The sequence below is a fragment of the Rutidosis leptorrhynchoides genome, chromosome 10 (genome assembly GCF_046630445.1).
Source record: "Rutidosis leptorrhynchoides isolate AG116_Rl617_1_P2 chromosome 10, CSIRO_AGI_Rlap_v1, whole genome shotgun sequence".
NCBI lineage: Eukaryota > Viridiplantae > Streptophyta > Magnoliopsida > Asterales > Asteraceae > Rutidosis > Rutidosis leptorrhynchoides.
This window is the reverse complement of record NC_092342.1, coordinates 52,159,007-52,179,070: the sequence shown is the minus strand read 5'-3', so window position 1 is coordinate 52,179,070 and position 20,064 is coordinate 52,159,007.

The following is a 20,064-nucleotide window of genomic DNA, read 5'->3' as shown; positions in this document are numbered from 1 at the left end:
GCATATATACCATTTCATAATATATCCAACTATAATTGACTTAGTAATAATCTTGATGAACTCAACGACTCGAATGCAACGTCTTTTGAAATGTATCATGAATGACTCCAAGTAATATCTCTAAAATGAGCAAATGCACAGCGGATGATTTCTTTAACACCTGAAAATAAACATGCTTTAAAGTGTCAACCAAAAGGTTGGTGAGTTCATTAGTTTATCACAATCATTCATTTTTCATCATTTTAATAGACCACAAGAATTTCATTTCCAGTTCTCATAAATATAGGTCCCATGCATAGAGACAAAAATATCATTCATATGGTGAACACCTGGTAACTGACATTAACAAGATGCATATAGAACATCCACATCATTCTGGGACACCCATCGGACATGATAAAATTGAAGTACTAAAGCATTCCAAATTCCAGAATGGGGCTTGTTGGGCCCGATAGATCTATCTTTAGGATTCGCGTCAATTAGGGGGTCTGTTCCCTAATTCTTAGGCTACCAAGCTAAAAGGGGCATATCGGCTTCGATCCATTCAACCATATAATGTAGTTTCTATTACTTGTGTCTATTTCGTAAAACATTTATAAAAGTAGCGCATGTATTCTCAGTCCCAAAAATATATATTGCAAAAGCATTTAAAAAGGGAGTAATGAAACTCACCATACTATAATTTGTAGTAAAAATACATATGACGTCATTTAACAAGTGTAGGGTTGACCTCGGATTCACGAACCTATATCATTTATATATTTATTAACACATATAATGGAAATCGAACAAATTTATGTATTATTAGTGAATTAATTGTTATTTTAATTATGTGTTTCATTATAACCTAATTAATTACATTTATTAATATTTATTATAAAATGTTAATATAGTTATGTTATATGTAGTAAATATGGTTTTATATAACTAATAGTTATTTGATAAAATAATATAAATAGAAAGTTGTTTTATTCTATAATAATAATAATAATAATAATAATAATAATAATAATAATAATAATAATAATAATAATAATAATAATAATAATAATAATAGTTATAATAATAAAAATGAAATTTTTTATATAATTGATACTTTTACTAATAATGAGTACTAATAATAATAACTATATAAATAATGATTTTACTAATAATAATAATAATAATAATACTAATATTTATATTAATAACTATAATGATAATACTACTACTAATAATAATAATAATAATAATAATAATAATGATAATAATAATAATTTTTAAATAATGTTACCTTAGAAGAAACGGCTTCCCAAAAATGTCAATACCCGGGCTTGAACCCGTGACCTCTCGCTTAAACACCTACTTCCTAACCAATGCTCCATCGTGTTATTTCTAATCTAATTAGGATTTTTATTTTTTTAACCCGATTTCTGAGTTTATCTACTTCACTCAACACAAATACCTTGTTCATCATCTATCATCCATCATTTACATAGTATGATATGTACACATCATCATCATACGCGTAATTCTCCCTCACCATTCACTGTCATCATATCGGTTATTATCTTCATCAATTATCATCTTATTATCATCATTCATTATGTAACATCTCATCTAAATATTATTATTATCATTAACCTAATCATTACCACCTAATCATCTTCCTGATCCTAAACATTCATATTGGTAGCATTATTATTAATATTTCGTATTGATTCGATTAAGAAGCTTATTAAAGAGGCCCTTCGATATTGTCATCAGGCCAAAAAGAAAACAAAACCTTCCCTAGTTCATTTATAGATTTAAAAGCCCAAGAACTAATCAAGTCCATTATGAAAACTCATAATATTAACGGCTTCAACCCACATATTCAAATGATGCACAAGAAAGTCCATAAAAAAAAATTAGTTCGGCCCAACATTGTGTCCAATCCCATAACGATTTTTCTATCCAGTTTTGTGAATTAGATAGGTTAGACAGAACTAATGGGTGGGGTCTTTATTGACAATACTTTCCTCTAATTTATGCTTTCCACTATCATTACTTTAGCTCCTTTAATTCTCGTTATGTTCCAAAAGATTTATCAACTTCGAATATTGCGTATAGCAGCAGAAGTGAAGACAAAATGGTGATGGTGGTTAAGGTGGTGGTTATAGCGGTTGAGTTAAATTTCGAATGGGTTGGGTTTGTTTCGAAAGGCTGCCACCGTAGCAGGTAGTAGCAGGAAAGTCGTGCAGTGAATAAGATATAAGGAATTACCAAGTTTGGCCAGAAAAACATCACGTGATTCTGGGTTCAGTTTTAACAGCTTACCAGGAGTCGTATAGCAGCAGCTACAGTGGCATATTGCTGGGTGTTCTTCGACCTTAAACAGAAAACTAAAATAATGTGCAGCAGTAGTAGGTTTTACAGCTGTGATCACGATGGATAGTAGTTATTATGGAAGTGTGATGATGGAGGTGAGGTGATGTAGGTGTTGGTTATCAACGATATTTAGAGAGAGAAAGAGGGAGATGTCGATTTATGTGACGACCCGAAAATTTCCGACCAAATTTAAACTTAAATCTTTATATGACTTCGACACGACAAGCGAAGTATGTAATGTTGAGTCTAGAAAATTTTGAAATGATGTTCATATACTCGTTTAACCTTTGACTAGTTCCGACGATTCGCGAACTATTGTGTGTAAATAAATATATAAATATATATGTATATTTATATAAATATAAGTATATATAATAAATTGAAAAGATATAAAAAAATTTAATCATTTAATTGAATAAGTAAAGTAATATATAGAATAATAAGATTGTGATTGAAATAAATATATGTGATTTCTTTACATGTTTAATGATATATATATATATTAAGGGTTATATATATGTTATTATATATGTCATAATTAAAAATATGTAATGTTAAATTTGATTGCTGGTTAAAAATATAGTTAAATATAATTGTTATAGTTGCTTTCAATATTTTTGTTAATATCAATATTAGTATTCTTAATCCTAATATTATTATTACTGTTATAATCAAAAATTCTAATAATTGTAAGGTATATTGATGTGCTGGATCGTAACCTTTATTTATGAACGGATTTGAGTTGTTTTGTTACACGAATTGATTTATTGTATATGTGGTATTTTATTGAATTCAGGTTGATTTCACACATATATAGGCAACTAGTCCTATCCGTATAGTTTAGTTTGTTGGTAAATCCGATTCGTTCCACAGGGAGATGGAGTGTTTAATGGTTTTTAATAGTCTTTGATGTCAAACTTAGTTAAAGGGGATTTTGGATTAGGAATTTATAATATAATAGTAACAGAAAATAACTTAACTAATTTACTTCATAAATAAAATTACAAGATTACAATAAATAACTTAAAAAGGAACTAAATGAAATTATGCTAATTATGATGCATTAATTATATTACTAGATGGTAATTAGTAAAATAGTAATTTTTAATAAAACTATATGTTTAGAATTTTGTTTTGAGTAATTATAATATAAACTTATTTAAATTAACTAAATGACAAGTTTTAATTATATTAATATAAATTATTAGGAATAGTAATTTAACTAATTACAAACTAATTATAAGTTATAAACTTTTAATTAACACTAATTATAAGGTTAAAACATGTATTAAGGTATTTTATAATAACTAATATTAATTATATAGTAATAACCTAAATATAAATAATTAAATAATTAAAACCCTAATTTTACCCCAACTGGTACTGTAGCCGCGTTATTACCTTACGCGTTTCGCGTATAATTTAAAACCTACGCGAATTGTGTGATTCTGATCGTACAGTTTGATTTACAGGCATACGCGTTTCGCGTATACCATACACGATTCGCGTATGACTTATACGATGTGACAACCAGTCTGTTACGGATTTAAATGTTTTTATGTATTGTTTTTATATTTTAAAATAATAATTCGTAAATAATGATAATAATATGTTTACAAGAAATAATAATGGGATAAAAGGGAGTGTTTACTTAAATGTGTCACCCTTAGGTCCATGGATTGTTTTGAGTTTACGCCCTATTAAAATGTTTTAGTAATAAACTTTACATTTTTCTTTCGAATAAATATAAGGTTAAGACTAACTAAATCAAATCTAATTTTCATCGGATTCTTTTTAGAAAGCTACTATTCCTTAAGTATTTAAATTGAGACCTAGCCTAGTTTTGACTTTCGCCAATACCCAAATCGTAACGGTTTCCCTTTTTACAATTTCACTGTCATATAATTATTGATATTACCCAAACCACCGAAGTTTATTTCTAAATTGGTGTTAATAACTTATCCATAAATTCGTCTAGATCATTTTTAATGTTGAAGCTTAATTTATGTAAATAAAAACAACTTTCGTTATTTAAATTTAATAAATTAAGTGGCAAGGGTTAAATACCTAATTTCATAAAAATGGTTCTTTTAACTAGGCTCAATATTAAAAATACTAAAGTTACATTTTTAACTTTTACAAATGGTAACAATCCATTTCACTAGGGGCTCTACATTTAAGCAAACACTAGGGAAATTTAGCTATTCATTACACTAGGGTAAACATAAAAATATAGATATGCAAACATAATAACAACGCTAATTTTAACAGAGTAAACTTACTAAAATATCTTCACTTTCATTAACTTCAAACGGTAGGAAAATTACAATAATAACACCCCTTTCACGCGTACAATAACACCCTTAATCACGAACAATACCCCCTAAATAATTGAAACTAATTTTACAGAGTAATAAAATGACAATATATTTAACTATAGTAATTGTTGTATGTGTTGTTGTCTTCCTTCTTTTTTGCACACTGACTCGTACTCTCTATTTAACATTGGTTGTTGTAGTAGGTGAGGATTTTTTAAAAAATGTTGAATGCTTGCTGCTATGTACCACTTAGAGAAAAAGAATTTATTTTTAATACATAAAGCAGCCGTCCAATATCACGTTCTGGAAAGTTTTGTGGCCTAATTTTACGCGTTTCGTGTATGGCTACACGATTCGCGTAAGGCTTAATTGCTACGCGTTTCGTGTAGACCTACACGATTCGTGTAAGAGTAAACAGCAGTTTTCTTATTTTTCTTTTTCGTTTGTTCTTTGTTGATCCCGTGTTGACGTATACTGATTTGGCACTTCCCATTTGAACTCTTTTCTTCTTTTATCTTGTACTTTTATTCTTGAACTCGGATAAACATTTTCTCGATATATATTTGATTTAAACTCATCGTTTATCGTTGTTTCTTCAAATAGCAAGCTCTTGTCTACTTTTGTCGTTTTTCTTGAATATTATACGTTGAATGTCTTTGTAAATGATAAAAGCTGATGAAATATAACTGATATTGCGTCGAATAATATGTATGTTTAGAGCAATATCAAAATACCCCACACTTGAACGTTGCTTGTCCTCAAGCAATTACATCTTTGAACAGAATTAGAACATTATATATATCTTTATTATCGAACATTAGATCACACAACACACACTACACGAAATGAAACACACGCTATATGAAATATATTACACAACACAGTATTTATTGGATCACACGCACACCACACGAAATGAAATTCTGACAACAGAAACAAACATGAAACTCGTGATTAGGGTTTAAAAATTTGGATCCTTAGGGAAAATTGGACCTTGTGGAAACGTTTTATGATTTTATAAAATGTCATGCTAGTTTTTACACTAGACACGTTTTCCGGTTTTAACCTCAAATTTCGGTTGAGGGTAACTGAAAACCGAAGTCTCAGTCGGCGATTAGCAAGCTATTCGCCCCCATGATTGTAGTATCATGGAACTTGAAGCCGAATGTCAAAAAAAAAAAATGGTTTTACACAAATATAATTCATAAAATAGCATAAGTTTTAGAACAAAATTATATCGTGTCCAAATATCATCGGTGAACCATGAGTTTGCACACCTCAATTTGTTATGGCATATGTATGTTGACCGCGGTCAAACATAGATGCAGTTGATCTTTACGGAGATCATCCATATGGGGATTAGATTCATTAGTCTTAAAAGCTAATTTGCATTGTGCCCCCCCATTGTACGAAACATATCCTTCTCATGGTTAGGATAAGTCAGACCACCAAAAACCCTGTTTGATGCTGAGGTTAGGTGGATTTCCAGCCGATTTTAGAGATGATTTTTCAAGATTTTTCGTCAACCTACATCTGTTCTGGACTACATCTTCTAACATAAGTTAGCAAGTGTGTCAATTTGGAAGACTTTACTTCCTTACGGGATGGACTTGATTCATCCTCTATTACTCATAATAGTGGAATATTCAGGTTTATACGTTCCAAAGCAATGATATCTGCAATAACTTCATAGAAACATGTGATATATGGTTCTCAACATAAGGTTTTATAAATTCTTGTTATACTTGGTTTCCTTTTATAGGTTTTAAACAAATAAACTTATGCGTTTTTAATGTATTGAGACGATAATTTCGGTTTTTGACACCTATGCTTTAATCGCTCGTAGTTACCTTAAAAATTCATTTGATATATTTGTTTAAAATTTTTATAAATCTTGATAAAAATCACCAAATTATAAGTTCTCGAGAATTTATATATTCCCACCCCACACTTAAGATTATGTAATGCCCTCATTACATAAAAATCAGATAATAATGTATAAATTTGAGAGGACAAATAGTGTGAAGTATTTGGAACTTCCTTTGTTAACCCATTTGGATTTTCAAATTGTTTTACCTATGATTTTATCCAACGTTTGTATCACAATGTAATTCGATGTTTCGTTTCGTCTAATTGCATTTTCTTCTGTACCTGTCAAAACCATGTTAAAAGCATACAAACATGGGGTTGTACTTCAATCATACAAAACAATATTACCCCACACTAATTTCTTACTAATATATAATAAAACATAAGAAGTATAAAAAGTATCAATACACACCATACAATTATGTTATTACACACCATAAAAATAAAAATGATTAAAACAATAGAACTAGTCAAATGGGCTCCAAAATGGTCCTCCTCGTTCGCCCTCCTCCTGTTGCTGTCGCTGCCGTTGCTCGTTTAGGCGTTGTTCCTCGTAGAAACGCCTATATGCATCCTGACTCGCGGCTATGGCGGCGTTATGGTCATAGGGTGGAGGTAGAGGGTCATTGGGTGTCTGCCATTGGGGGTATGATGGATAGGCTGAGGGTGCGTAATTCTGCGGGTTAGACGCGTATAAATATGCCTGATGATGCGCCCACTCTAATTGTGCTCCCTGACCCCTCTGATCGTATCGGATGTTAGACAGAAAATTATACTGATCTAGTTGGGTATGCCTAATATCCCCTAATTGCCGAGATAAAGCAGTGTACTGATCTTCTGATCTCGCTCCCCAGTTTTGATATGAATTACGTACATCTAAACTCAATGCGTTAAACGAGTTTTGGAGCATATCGAAATCAGAAGTACCTGTATGAGACGAGCTAGCCTGATCTGTCTCTCTGCGTCTCCTCCTAGCTTCCCTCGCGGGTTCATCATCCTCCTCCATAGGTGCGTGAGCAGCAACTTCCTGTTGCCTTAAACTACGTACCCCACCCCTTACACGTATAGCCTTAGCTGTCCTATACACCTCCAATCCCAAATTACGAACCGGTTGATCTATTGGTTGGATTGGAGGGTCAAATTCGTTCGGGTCGAGACCGAACCAGGCTGCCAAACACGTGACATAGTGACCCCCCGACATGTCACTGGATCCTCGAGCACCCTTACCAAAATGGGCTAAAAAGTAGGCCACTCCATAGGGTATACTAATAAATGTATCCCTATCTCTAATTGCATCCAAATACCAAAGGTCAACATAATTAATCTTATCTGTATTAAGGAATGCCCTTTGGTTAATTGTGTTCGCTATAAATTTATGAATTATTCGATAGCGAACATCAGTGATCTTAAGGTATGATTCTTGGCCTGCTACATAAGTATTCTTTTGGGAAAAAGAGCGCCAGACACTCAAAGAATCATAATCTCCTGTATACCTAGCTCCTGTAAAAATATATTCCCAAAAACCTGGAGCATTCATCTCATTACCGTCGTAAATCCCTAAAGCCATAGTCATGTCGCCTAGGGACATTACTCTATCTACACCACCCAATCTAAATTGTAGGAAACTAGTATCTTCGATATTTTCCGGGTGTATATTCATCCTAACGGTAGAATAAAATTCTAAACACCATTCTCTATATACAGGAGAATTTAACCTAAACAATCTCTCAAAGTCATTATAATACCTAATTTCCCCAAATTCATTCGTGAAACTTTGGGTTAAAATTTCCCTTATCGGTGTATCTAAATTGACTGGGTCTCCTAGGGGATCCCAATCAACAACGTAAACTGGAGAGATGGTTCGATTTACCAGAATGAGTAAATCCTTAACTTTTTGCACCCTTTGATGTAATTCGTTAGGAAATTGCAGGATCGGGTGTAGGTTCAAGAGTTGTTGTTCCATTTCGGGGGTAACTTGATCTTGTGCTTGTTGTTGGTTAAATGCCCTCATTCTAAATGGTCCCTGCATAACATTTTAAAAACAAGGAAATCATCCCAATAGGATGTGTTAATGTTAGCAAAGAGTCTAAATTCAACTTACAAACTTGTTTCATCACCACATGAATCAATTTATTTCAACAACTTTGGAAGATTTAGTTCTATAATTCAAAACAAAGCAGAAACAAACCAAAAATCATAAATCAAAAATCAAGTTTCATATGCAAAGTTTAATTCACAAGTGAAAACACGCAATTTATCTAAGTGTATCTAATTCAACTCAATCACATTGCGTGTATTTCAACTTCTAAACAATCCTTAATAGCATTAAAGTTCATACTTGATTCATTAAAATGAACTTGCAAAAAAAAAAAATTAACAAATTTAGGCTAAAATTAAAAATCACAAAGTCAAACAATCAAAATCATGTTCAAAAGTTCTAACTACTAACAAAACACTCAAAAACAACTAATTACAACCAAAATAACACACCTCAGTATCAATTTCCTAATTTTCCCCAATTTTGTATAAACCCTAATTTTTAATAACCAATTAAACATCATTTTTTATGCTAATCGGGTTTATTATCCTACTAACAACATAGATATAGCATTAATCAAGCAAAATTCAACAAAAACATGCATATAAATCGGATTAAAGCTATAAAGAAAAATAATCAAAAACTTGAAGAACACTAAGTAAAATGGGTTTAGGACCCTTACCAATCTAGGCATGTTGAAAGATTGAAGATTTGGAGAAGATTGGAAGTGTTAATTTAAGTTTTTGGGTGTGATTTTCGGGTTTTTGGGGTTTCCTCTCGTTTACAGCAGCCTAAATAATGAAAAGAGTGTGTAAAGAACAGACTGCTGCTCGTCTGTTATGTTCAGCTATTTTTGACCTTACGCGTTTCGCGTAGGTCTACGCGATTCGCGTAAGCTTTGTATTCCACGCGTTTCGTGTAGGTCTACACGATTCGCGTATGCTTTGTCTGTATTTTTATTTTTTTTTTATATAACTTAAAATCAATTGAATTTAAAAATATCTTTTATAAATTTATATTTGTAACGAAAATTCGGTTGTTAGACCTGATCTTAATCCGTTTATAAATTTTTAATTTCAATACATGTTTCAATAATTTCAATTTATAAAATTCAATCCATTAAAAGTTAAAGTTTTTAATGTTTTTCGAAAACAAATTTAAAATAAAATAAAAACACTCTATTTTTGTGTTAAAAAGATTAACGTTTTTTAATTTTAAAAACAAGTACATGAAAAATAAAAATTAAATGAATTAAAATACATTCTATTTTTGTTGTATACCCTTAAATCAACTAATTTTCAAACTTAAAACTTTGTTTCCTATCGACTAGGTAGAGATAAATTCGGTCGTCAAACCTATCATTATCCACGACAAAGATTTACAAGTTATATATTTTTACGGTTATTGATAAAAAGGTATATATTTTTTTTCAATCTACTATAGACTTTTAGAATTTAACAAAAAATAATTCTGTGCAATTTTGAAGAATGAAAATTCAGTTGTGACACCTAACATTTTCATTTTTAAAGAAACAAGTTAAACTCAAGGCGTTTCACCTTCAATTTAGTAGAAAGGATTTTTTTTTTTAAATTTTTATTTTGTTTTCGTGGTTTACTATTTAACAGATATCTTATGAATCCAACAAGAAATTTCGTGCAATTTGAAAAACGATAATTCAGTTGTAACACTTAACATTTATCATTTTTAATGAAAACATATTGAACTCAAGGTTCATCACTTTTAAATGGTAGACCGTTTTAATAGAACATACAACAAACAAAAACAAACCAAACACACCAAAACATTACACACAAAAATGCACAAACACACAATTGGCGAGAAAAAGATTTAAAGAGTGAAGCCTCGTTGGCTCGCTTCGTAGTGGAGTCGCATTATTTCGCTCCCCATTGCTTCGTAGGCGTAACCTCGCTGGTTTAAGAGGTTTTCTTCTGCACATTTTAAAGGCCCTTCTCGGCATAAGGTTACGTACTCGTAATTAGAGTCCGTTTGGTTCTTTGGGCAATCTCCGGAGTGAGTCGGTTTTCCACATTTCACACATTTACCCAAATGACGTGCTCTACGCCTTTTAGCTGATTTAGATTTTCCTCTTGCATAGTTTGTCTCATTTAGTTTCTGTCTTTCTTCTTTCCTCGCCTTATCGCATCTTTTCTTAATATCTAACACCACATCCCTCGGTAAAATCTTATCGCACTTTAAAATGAAATGGTTGTAGATATACTGACTGCGCATCTTGAAATTACACAATAAAAACAAAAAGAAATTAAAAAGGTAGAATGGAGGGAGAAGACTAGTTCTTTAGGGTCTGCTAGGGAAAGACCAATCTAACCCCACTCTTAAAGATAAGAATAAAAATCGAGAATGGAGTTTAAAACCTTAGAGTTACCCTGAATTTATTTGTCCTTAGGGTAGAAGGTGGTTTCGTCTCTTTCCGTAGTATTGATTTCTTCAAAGTATAACTTGAGTCTGTGTCCGTTCACTTTGAAAGTTCCACCGTCTTTACCATACAACTCTGCATATCCAGATGGAAAAACCTGTTTTATTATATATGGCCCATTCCATCGGGATCTAAGTTTACCAGGTGAAAACTTGAAACGTGATTGGAATACCAATACTTTATCCCCTTGTTCAAATTCTTTCTTTTTTAATCGTGCATCGTGCCATACTTTAGTTTTTTCTTTATATGTTTTAGAATTTTCGTAGGCTTGTAATCTTAATTCATCTAGTTCGTTAAGTTGTGATAACCTATTTTCTCCGGCTTGTACAAGGTCAGTATTACATTCTCTCATAGCCCAGTATGCCTTGTGTTCAACTTCAACAGGTAGATGACACGCTTTACCATATACAAGTCTAAATGGTGTGGTACCTATTGGTGTTTTATACGCAGTCCTAAAAGCCCACAACGCGTCATCTAACTTGCGTTGCCAGATTTTAGGGTTGTTATTAACCGTCTTCTCAAGTATGCGTTTTAAGGCACGATTCGTGTTCTCCACTTGACCACTTGTTTGCGGGTGGTACGGAGTAGAGAAACGATGAGTTACGCCATACTTCTTCAACACCTTTTCAAGAAGGTTGTTGGTAAAATGTGTTCCTCGGTCGGATATGAGTGCTTTTGGGATTCCAAAGCGTGAGAAGAGATTTTTCAAGAAGTTTACCACCACCCTAGCATCATTTGTAGGCAAAGATTTTGCTTCAGCCCACTTGGATACATAGTCAACGGCTACTAGTATGTACTTGCACTTATGTGAACTTGGAAAGGGTCCCATGAAATCGATTCCCCAAATGTCAAAGATTTCACAAACTTGGATGCTGGTTTGAGGCATCTCATCCTTTTTCGTGATGTTACCCGTTCGTTGGCATGCGTTACAAGTCCGAACGAAATCATGGGCATCTTTAAAGATCGTGGGCCAATAAAAGCCCGATTCAAGGATTTTTCTTGCAGTGTGGTTTGGTCCGAAATGACCGCCGGTTGGCCCTTGATGGCAATGCTCAAGAATTTGTTGAGCTTCTTGTCCGTATACACAACGGCGAATTATTTGATCCGCACCAACACGAAATAGGTCTGGGTATTCCCAGAAATAAGACTTTAAATCCGCAAAGAATTTCTTCTTTTGCTGATAAGTAAGTCCTTTTTGTAGAATGCCTGAAGCAAGATAGTTTGCAAAATGGGCAAACCATGGGATTTCAGATTCTTTTTCAACCCTCATTAGAGATTCGTCAGGAAATGTATCTTTGATGATTGTATCATCAAGTTTATCTAATTCGGGGTTTTCAAGTCGGGATAAATGATCGGCAGCTAGATTCTCGGCTCCTTTCTTATCACGTATCTCAATGTCAAATTCTTGAAGTAAAAGAACCCAACGTATGAGACGATGTTTTGCATCTAGTTTCGAGAATAAATACCTAAGTGCCGAATGGTCCGTGTAAACAATGGTTTTGGACAACACCAAATATGACCGAAATTTATCAAATGCATAAACAACCGCTAGGAGTTCTTTTTCCGTGGTGGTATAATTAATTTGGGCTCCCGTTAGAGTTTTACTTGCATAATAAATCGGAAGAAAATGATTATCGGGACTTTGTCCTAAAACAGCACCTAAAGCATAGTCGCTTGCGTCACACATTAGCTCAAATGGCATACTCCAATCTGGAGATACCATAATGGGAGCTTGTGTGAGTTTTGACTTAAGAATCAAGAATGCATTCTCGCAATTAGTGTCAAAGTCAAATGGAGCATCCTTTTCAAGAAGCTTGGTCAATGGGCGGGCGATTTTAGAAAAATCTTTGATAAATCGCCGATAGAATCCTGCGTGACCAAGAAAGCTTCTAATTGCTTTAACATTTGATGGTTTAGGTAGCTTAGAGATAACTTCAATTTTAGCTTTATCTACCTCTATTCCCGCACGAGATATTTTGTGACCAAGTACAATGCCCTCTTTCACCATGAAGTGGCATTTTTCCCAATTTAGGACCAAGTTTGCTTTCTCACATCGGATAAGCATACGTTCAAGGTTGAAAAGACACGATTCAAAGGAGTCTCCAAATACGGAAAAGTCATCCATGAAGACTTCCATACAATCCTCTACCATGTCATCAAAGATTGCCATCATACACCTTTGAAAGGTTCCGGGTGCATTGCATAAACCAAACGGCATGCGGCGATAGGCAAAGGTACCGAAAGGACAAGTGAATGTGGTCTTTTCTTGGTCGTTGGGATCAATTGGAATTTGGAAGTAACCGGAGAAACCGTCTAAAAAGCAATAATATTCTTTTCCCGCTAATCGTTCAAGCATTTGATCAATAAAAGGTAACGGGAAATGATCCTTTCTAGTGGCATCATTTAGACGTCTGTAATCAATACAGACTCTCCAGTCGGTAATTGTTCTAGTTGGGACGAGTTCGTCCTTTTCATTTAATATAACGGTTGTACCCCCCTTTTTGGGTACTACTTGTACTGGACTAACCCATGGACTATCGGAGATGGGGTAGATTAACCCGGCGTCAAGAAGCTTGACGACCTCCTTTTTAACAACCTCTTTCATGTTGGGATTTAGCCTGCGTTGTCTTTGTACTACGGGTTTGTAGTCATTCTCAAGAAGAATTTTATGTGTACAATAAGACGGGTTTATTCCCGGAATGTCGGTTGTTTTCCAGGCTATAGCCTTTTTATGGGTTTTTAATACATAAATTAGCTTATCCTTCTCATTATCTGAAAGATGTGAAGCAATAATTACTGGTAATTTAGATGTACCTTCGAGATAAGCATACTCCAAGTGTTTGGGTAGCTCTTTAAGCTCTAGTACGGGTGGTTCTTCTAAGGAATTTTTTATACGAAATCTATCTTCATTTTTGATTTCCTCAAACGATTCCTCTTCCATGGGAATTTCTTCTATTATGGTCTCGTCATCCGTGACCACCTTCATCAACTCATCAAAATCTTTATCAATATTGAAGTATTCATTCTCACTTACCGGGGCTAACCCCGGGATATCAATTTCAAGTAGCTCCTTCAATTCATTCTCGACACAAAGATCTATAACATCAATTTGAAAACAAGAGTCATCGGTAGAAGTGGGTCTTTTCATGGCTTTGTCAATGTGACAAATTATTCTCTCGTTTCCCACACCTAGACTCAATTGTTCTTTTTGGACATTAATGATAGCATCTGCAGTGTTTAGGAAAGGACGTCCTAAAATGATAGGAACTTTTGTGTCCTCTTGCATTTCTAGAATAACAAAGTCGACGGGAAAGATAAGTGAGCCAACTTTTACAAGTATATCCTCGGCTATACCTATGGGAGTATCAAATGATTGGTTTGCTAATCGAATACCCATCCGGGTTGGTTTTAAGTCTCCTAAGTCAAGTTTTAAATATAACGAGTAAGGCATTAAGTTAACACTTGCACCTAGGTCGGCTAGTGCATCGTACACTACCGAATCACCCATCATACATGGTATGATAAAACTACCAGGGTCTCCTAATTTTGGAGGTACATTTTGTTTCTTTAAGATGGCCGAACATTCCTCATGGAGGAATGTGGCAGAAACGTCGTGGTATTTACCCTTCGAGGATATGAGATCCTTTAAAAACTTCCCGTAATTGGGCATATCCCTAAGAACCTCCGCGAGTGGCATGTTAATGCTAATTTGCTTAATCATGTCCGCAAATTTCTCATATCGCCTCGCGAGTCTGTCCTTTTTTAATGCTTTTGGGTATGGAATAGGTTCCTTATGCACCTTTACTGTTGGTTCTTCACTTTTCTTTGGTATGACCTCAGGTGGATCATCTTTCTCTTGTTCTTTGTCAACTTGCTCATTTTCATCAACCGGAATTTGTAAAACAGAAGGACATAAAGGAACTTCCGGGGACTTAAGAGTCTCCGGTTTAGTAGTTAAACCACTTCTAGTAGTTATAGCATTTACATGCTCGTTCCTTGTTTGGGGGTTGTTGGGATTCACTTGAGTATTTGAGGGGAGAGTACCTGGTGGTCTCTCTGATAGTAACTGTGATATCCTTCCAACATCCCTTTCTAAGTTTTGTATTGTGGCTTGTTGATTTCGGATTTGCTGAGTTTGGAGCTCTGCATTTTGCTCGTGCTTAACCATAAAATCTCTTAAGAGATCTTCTAAACCAGATTTCCTCTCAGGTTGAGGTTGCATAATTGCTAATGGTTGTGGTTGATTGTGTTGGAAATTATTTTGATAATTTCGTTGAGGTTGATTTCGGTTATTATAACCTGGTGGCGGATTTCTTTGATTTTGATTTGGGAAATTCCGGTTATTTTGGTAACCTGGATTTCCTCCTTGATAGTTATTATTATTTTGATAGTTATTATTATTTGATCCCGAAGGTCCTCCTACTTGATAGCTGTTTATAGGAGGATATTTTCGGTTGTTTGCTTCTATAGCTGGAAAATCACTGAAGTTCATTTCACCTTTTCGTAAGTAACCTAAGAAATTTGCCTGCTCTTCCATTGTACTTTGATCACAATCTCTAGTAAGATGGGGACCTTGGCATAGTTCACATCCTACTCTGATAGCATGCATTTCCTTGGTTACTTTCTCGATTTGCCTTGCTTGATTTGCTATTTGAACTTTTAAAGAAGCAATTTCATCATTGCTTTCAATACTAGCAACATTTGATGATCTAGAGAATTCTATTTCTTGATGCCAATTATGGGAATGGGAAGCTAAATCAGCAATGATTGTGTGAGCGTCTTCAGGTGTTTTCTTCATGATCGAACCTCCGGCTGCAACATCTACATCTTTTCTAGTTGTCACATTGACTCCTTTATAGAATATCTGGACCTTTTGGAATGTATTCAACCCGTGTTGAGGACATATTCGAAGCATTTTATTGAATCGGGTCCAAGCTTCATAAAGAGTTTCATTAGGCTTTTGTTTAAAGTGATTTATTTCACTTTGTAATTTTGCTGCTTTTGAAGCAGGAAAGAATTCTGATAAAAATTTATCCATCATATCATTCCAGTTTTCAATATAACCTTCTGGTAATGAGTCTAGCCAATCTCTTGCATCATCTTTTAAGGACCATGGAAAGATTTTTAAACATGCAACTTCATCGGTGACATTTTTGATTTTGAAAAGCTTGCAAATGCTTACAAACTTACGAAGATGCTCGTTAGCATCCTCATTTGGGGCTCCACCGAATTGACAAGTATTAGTTACCATGTGTAAAAATTGACCTTTTATTTCAAAGCCATCACTCATCGTGGGTTGGATGATTGCGTGGCCTTGACCTTTTCTTGTGGCCTTCATTAATGCTTCCATCGTTTGATTTGTATCAGCCATTTCTTCTTCTTCTTTAATAATCGGCTCTATGATTGGTTGAATTATTGGTTCAGAGTCGGATTCTAAGAAAAGTGACTCTAAATTTTTAGCAAGAGATTCTACTTCTTGAGCTCTTAAGCGTTCGTGGAATTTCCTTTCGGGCTCAGGATGTGAAGGAGTTAATTCAGCGTTGGAGGAACGTAAGTTCATACATTAATTTCTATTATGAGATCACTTTACTAAAGGTTTATCTAGGGTTACCTATTTGTTTCTCTTTTTAGTGTTTTTCGGTGTTTTAAAATTACTAGTACTTCCTATTTCTTTTTGTTGTTTTTGTCCTTTTATTAATTCTTTGAGGTTCCGGATTAAGTTTAACGAGTTTAGGATTGAACGGATCATACAATTTGGGAAATTGTACAAAGAACTAAAGGATTTATTCATAAACTTTGAACTTTCTTGGAAATGAATTTCCTCGAGAGGATCGAATAACATAAAAATAATGATAAAAACCCTTAAACAAACAGATTTTCCTTCTGATTTTGCCCACGTTTTGAATAGCCAAAAGATGCAGCAGAGGGGCAGGATCCTTCTATTGACCAATAAAATTGGTGATCCAACAACCCGGTCCACGTACAAATCCAACTACTACTACGAATCAGAAAAATTATCTATTTATTTAACTGCCAACTCCCCGGCAGCGGCGCCAAAAAGTTGATGTGCTGGATCGTAACCTTTATTTATGAACGGATTTGAGTTGTTTTGTTACACGAATTGATTTATTGTATATGTGGTATTTTATTGAATTCAGGTTGATTTCACACATATATAGGCAACTAGTCCTATCAGTGTAGTTTAGTTTGTTGGTAAATCCGATTCGTTCCACAGGGAGATGGAGTGTTTAATGGTTTTTAATAGTCTTTGATGTCAAACTTAGTTAAAGGGGATTTTGGATTAGGAATTTATAATATAATAGTAACAGAAAATAACTTAACTAATTTACTTCATAAATAAAATTACAAGATTACAATAAATAACTTAAAAAGGAACTAAATGAAATTATGCTAATTATGATGCATTAATTATATTACTAGATGGTAATTAGTAAAATAGTAATTTTTAATAAAACTATATGTTTAGAATTTTGTTTTGAGTAATTATAATATAAACTTATTTAAATTAACTAAATGACAAGTTTTAATTATATTAATATAAATTATTAGGAATAGTAATTTAACTAATTACAAACTAATTATAAGTTATAAACTTTTAATTAACACTAATTATAAGGTTAAAACATGTATTAAGGTATTTTATAATAACTAATATTAATTATATAGTAATAACCTAAATATAAATAATTAAATAATTAAAACCCTAATTTTACCCCAACTGGTACTGTAGCCGCGTTATTACCTTACGCATTTCGCGTATTTATACGCGTATCGCGTATAATTTAAAACCTACGCGAATTGTGTGATTCTGATCGTACAGTTTGATTTACAGGCATACGCGTTTCGCGTATACCATACACGATTCGCGTATGACTTATACGATGTGACAACCAGTCTGTTACGGATTTAAATGTTTTTATGTATTGTTTTTATATTTTAAAATAATAATTCGTAAATAATGATAATAATATGTTTACAAGAAATAATAATGGGATAAAAGGGAGTGTTTACTTAAATGTGTCACCCTTAGGTCCATGGATTGTTTTGAGTTTACGCCCTATTAAAATGTTTTAGTAATAAACTTTACATTTTTCTTTCGAATAAATATAAGGTTAAGACTAACTAAATCAAATCTAATTTTCATCGGATTCTTTTTAGAAAGCTACTATTCCTTAAGTATTTAAATTGAGACCTAGCCTAGTTTTGACTTTCGCCAATACCCAAATCGTAACGGTTTCCCTTTTTACAATTTCACTGTCATATAATTATTGATATTACCCAAACCACCGAAGTTTATTTCTAAATTGGTGTTAATAACTTATCCATAAATTCGTCTAGATCATTTTTAATGTTGAAGCTTAATTTATGTAAATAAAAACAACTTTCGTTATTTAAATTTAATAAATTAAGTGGCAAGGGTTAAATACCTAATTACATAAAAATGGTTCTTTTAACTAGGCTCAATATTAAAAATACTAAAGTTACATTTTTAACTTTTACAAATGGTAACAATCCATTTCACTAGGGGCTCTACATTTAAGCAAACACTAGGGAAATTTAGCTATTCATTACACTAGGGTAAACATAAAAATATAGATATGCAAACATAATAACAACGCTAATTTTAACAGAGTAAACTTACTAAAATATCTTCACTTTCATTAACTTCAAACGGTAGGAAAATTACAATAATAACACCCCTTTCACGCGTACAATAACACCCTTAATCACGAACAATACCCCCTAAATAATTGAAACTAATTTTACAGAGTAATAAAATGACAATATATTTAACTATAGTAATTGTTGTATGTGTTGTTGTCTTCCTTCTTTTTTGCACACTGACTCGTACTCTCTATTTAACATTGGTTGTTGTAGTAGGTGAGGATTTTTTAAAAAATGTTGAATGCTTGCTGCTATGTACCACTTAGAGAAAAAGAATTTATTTTTAATACATAAAGCAGCCGTCCAATATCACGTTCTGGAAAGTTTTGTGGCCTAATTTTACGCGTTTCGTGTATGGCTACACGATTCGCGTAAGGCTTAATTGCTACGCGTTTCGTGTAGACCTACACGATTCGTGTAAGAGTAAACAGCAGTTTTCTTATTTTTCTTTTTCGTTTGTTCTTTGTTGATCCCGTGTTGACGTGTACTGATTTGGCACTTCCCATTTGAACTCTTTTCTTCTTTTATCTTGTACTTTTATTCTTGAACTCGGATAAACGTTTTCTCGATATATATTTGATTTAAACTCATCGTTTATCGTTGTTTCTTCAAATAGCAAGCTCTTGTCTACTTTTGTCGTTTTTCTTGAATATTATACATTGAATGTCTTTGTAAATGATAAAAGCTGATGAAATATAACTGATATTGCGTCGAATAATATGTATGTTTAGAGCAATATCATATATTTATCAAAACAAAAGCTAAAAATAGAAGTATGATTAAAATTATAATCTATTTATGATTTAAATATTAATAGTAATTAAATTGTCATTTATTATTATTATTATCATCATTCTTAATAACATTATTATTTTATTACTATTAGATTATTGTTATTTTTATTATTATTATATTTTTTAGTATTAATATTATTAATATATTTCTTTTAAGATTAATTATAATATAACAATATAAATACAAATATATAAATACATATATAAATAATATATAAATAAAAAAAAAATTCAGATAATAGCAAATATATAAACGCATACTAAATTATTATTTATCTTTATCAGATATATTATCTATCTGCTGTTTTCTGTTTACCCGTGAGACTTTGTTGAATTGATTCAGGATACAAACAAAATCAGTCAATTTATGACATAGCATCGATCAAACATTTACATTATAAAATATCGGGTATGATTCGCGAATTAAAAGAGAAGAAAAAGGAAATACTGAAACAGATATTTTTTTTTCTTTTTCTCTTCTTTTTTTTCTTCGACACCTCTGTCATAACACTTTAAATCAAAACCCTGATTTTCGTGTTATATTTCAAAATCCAT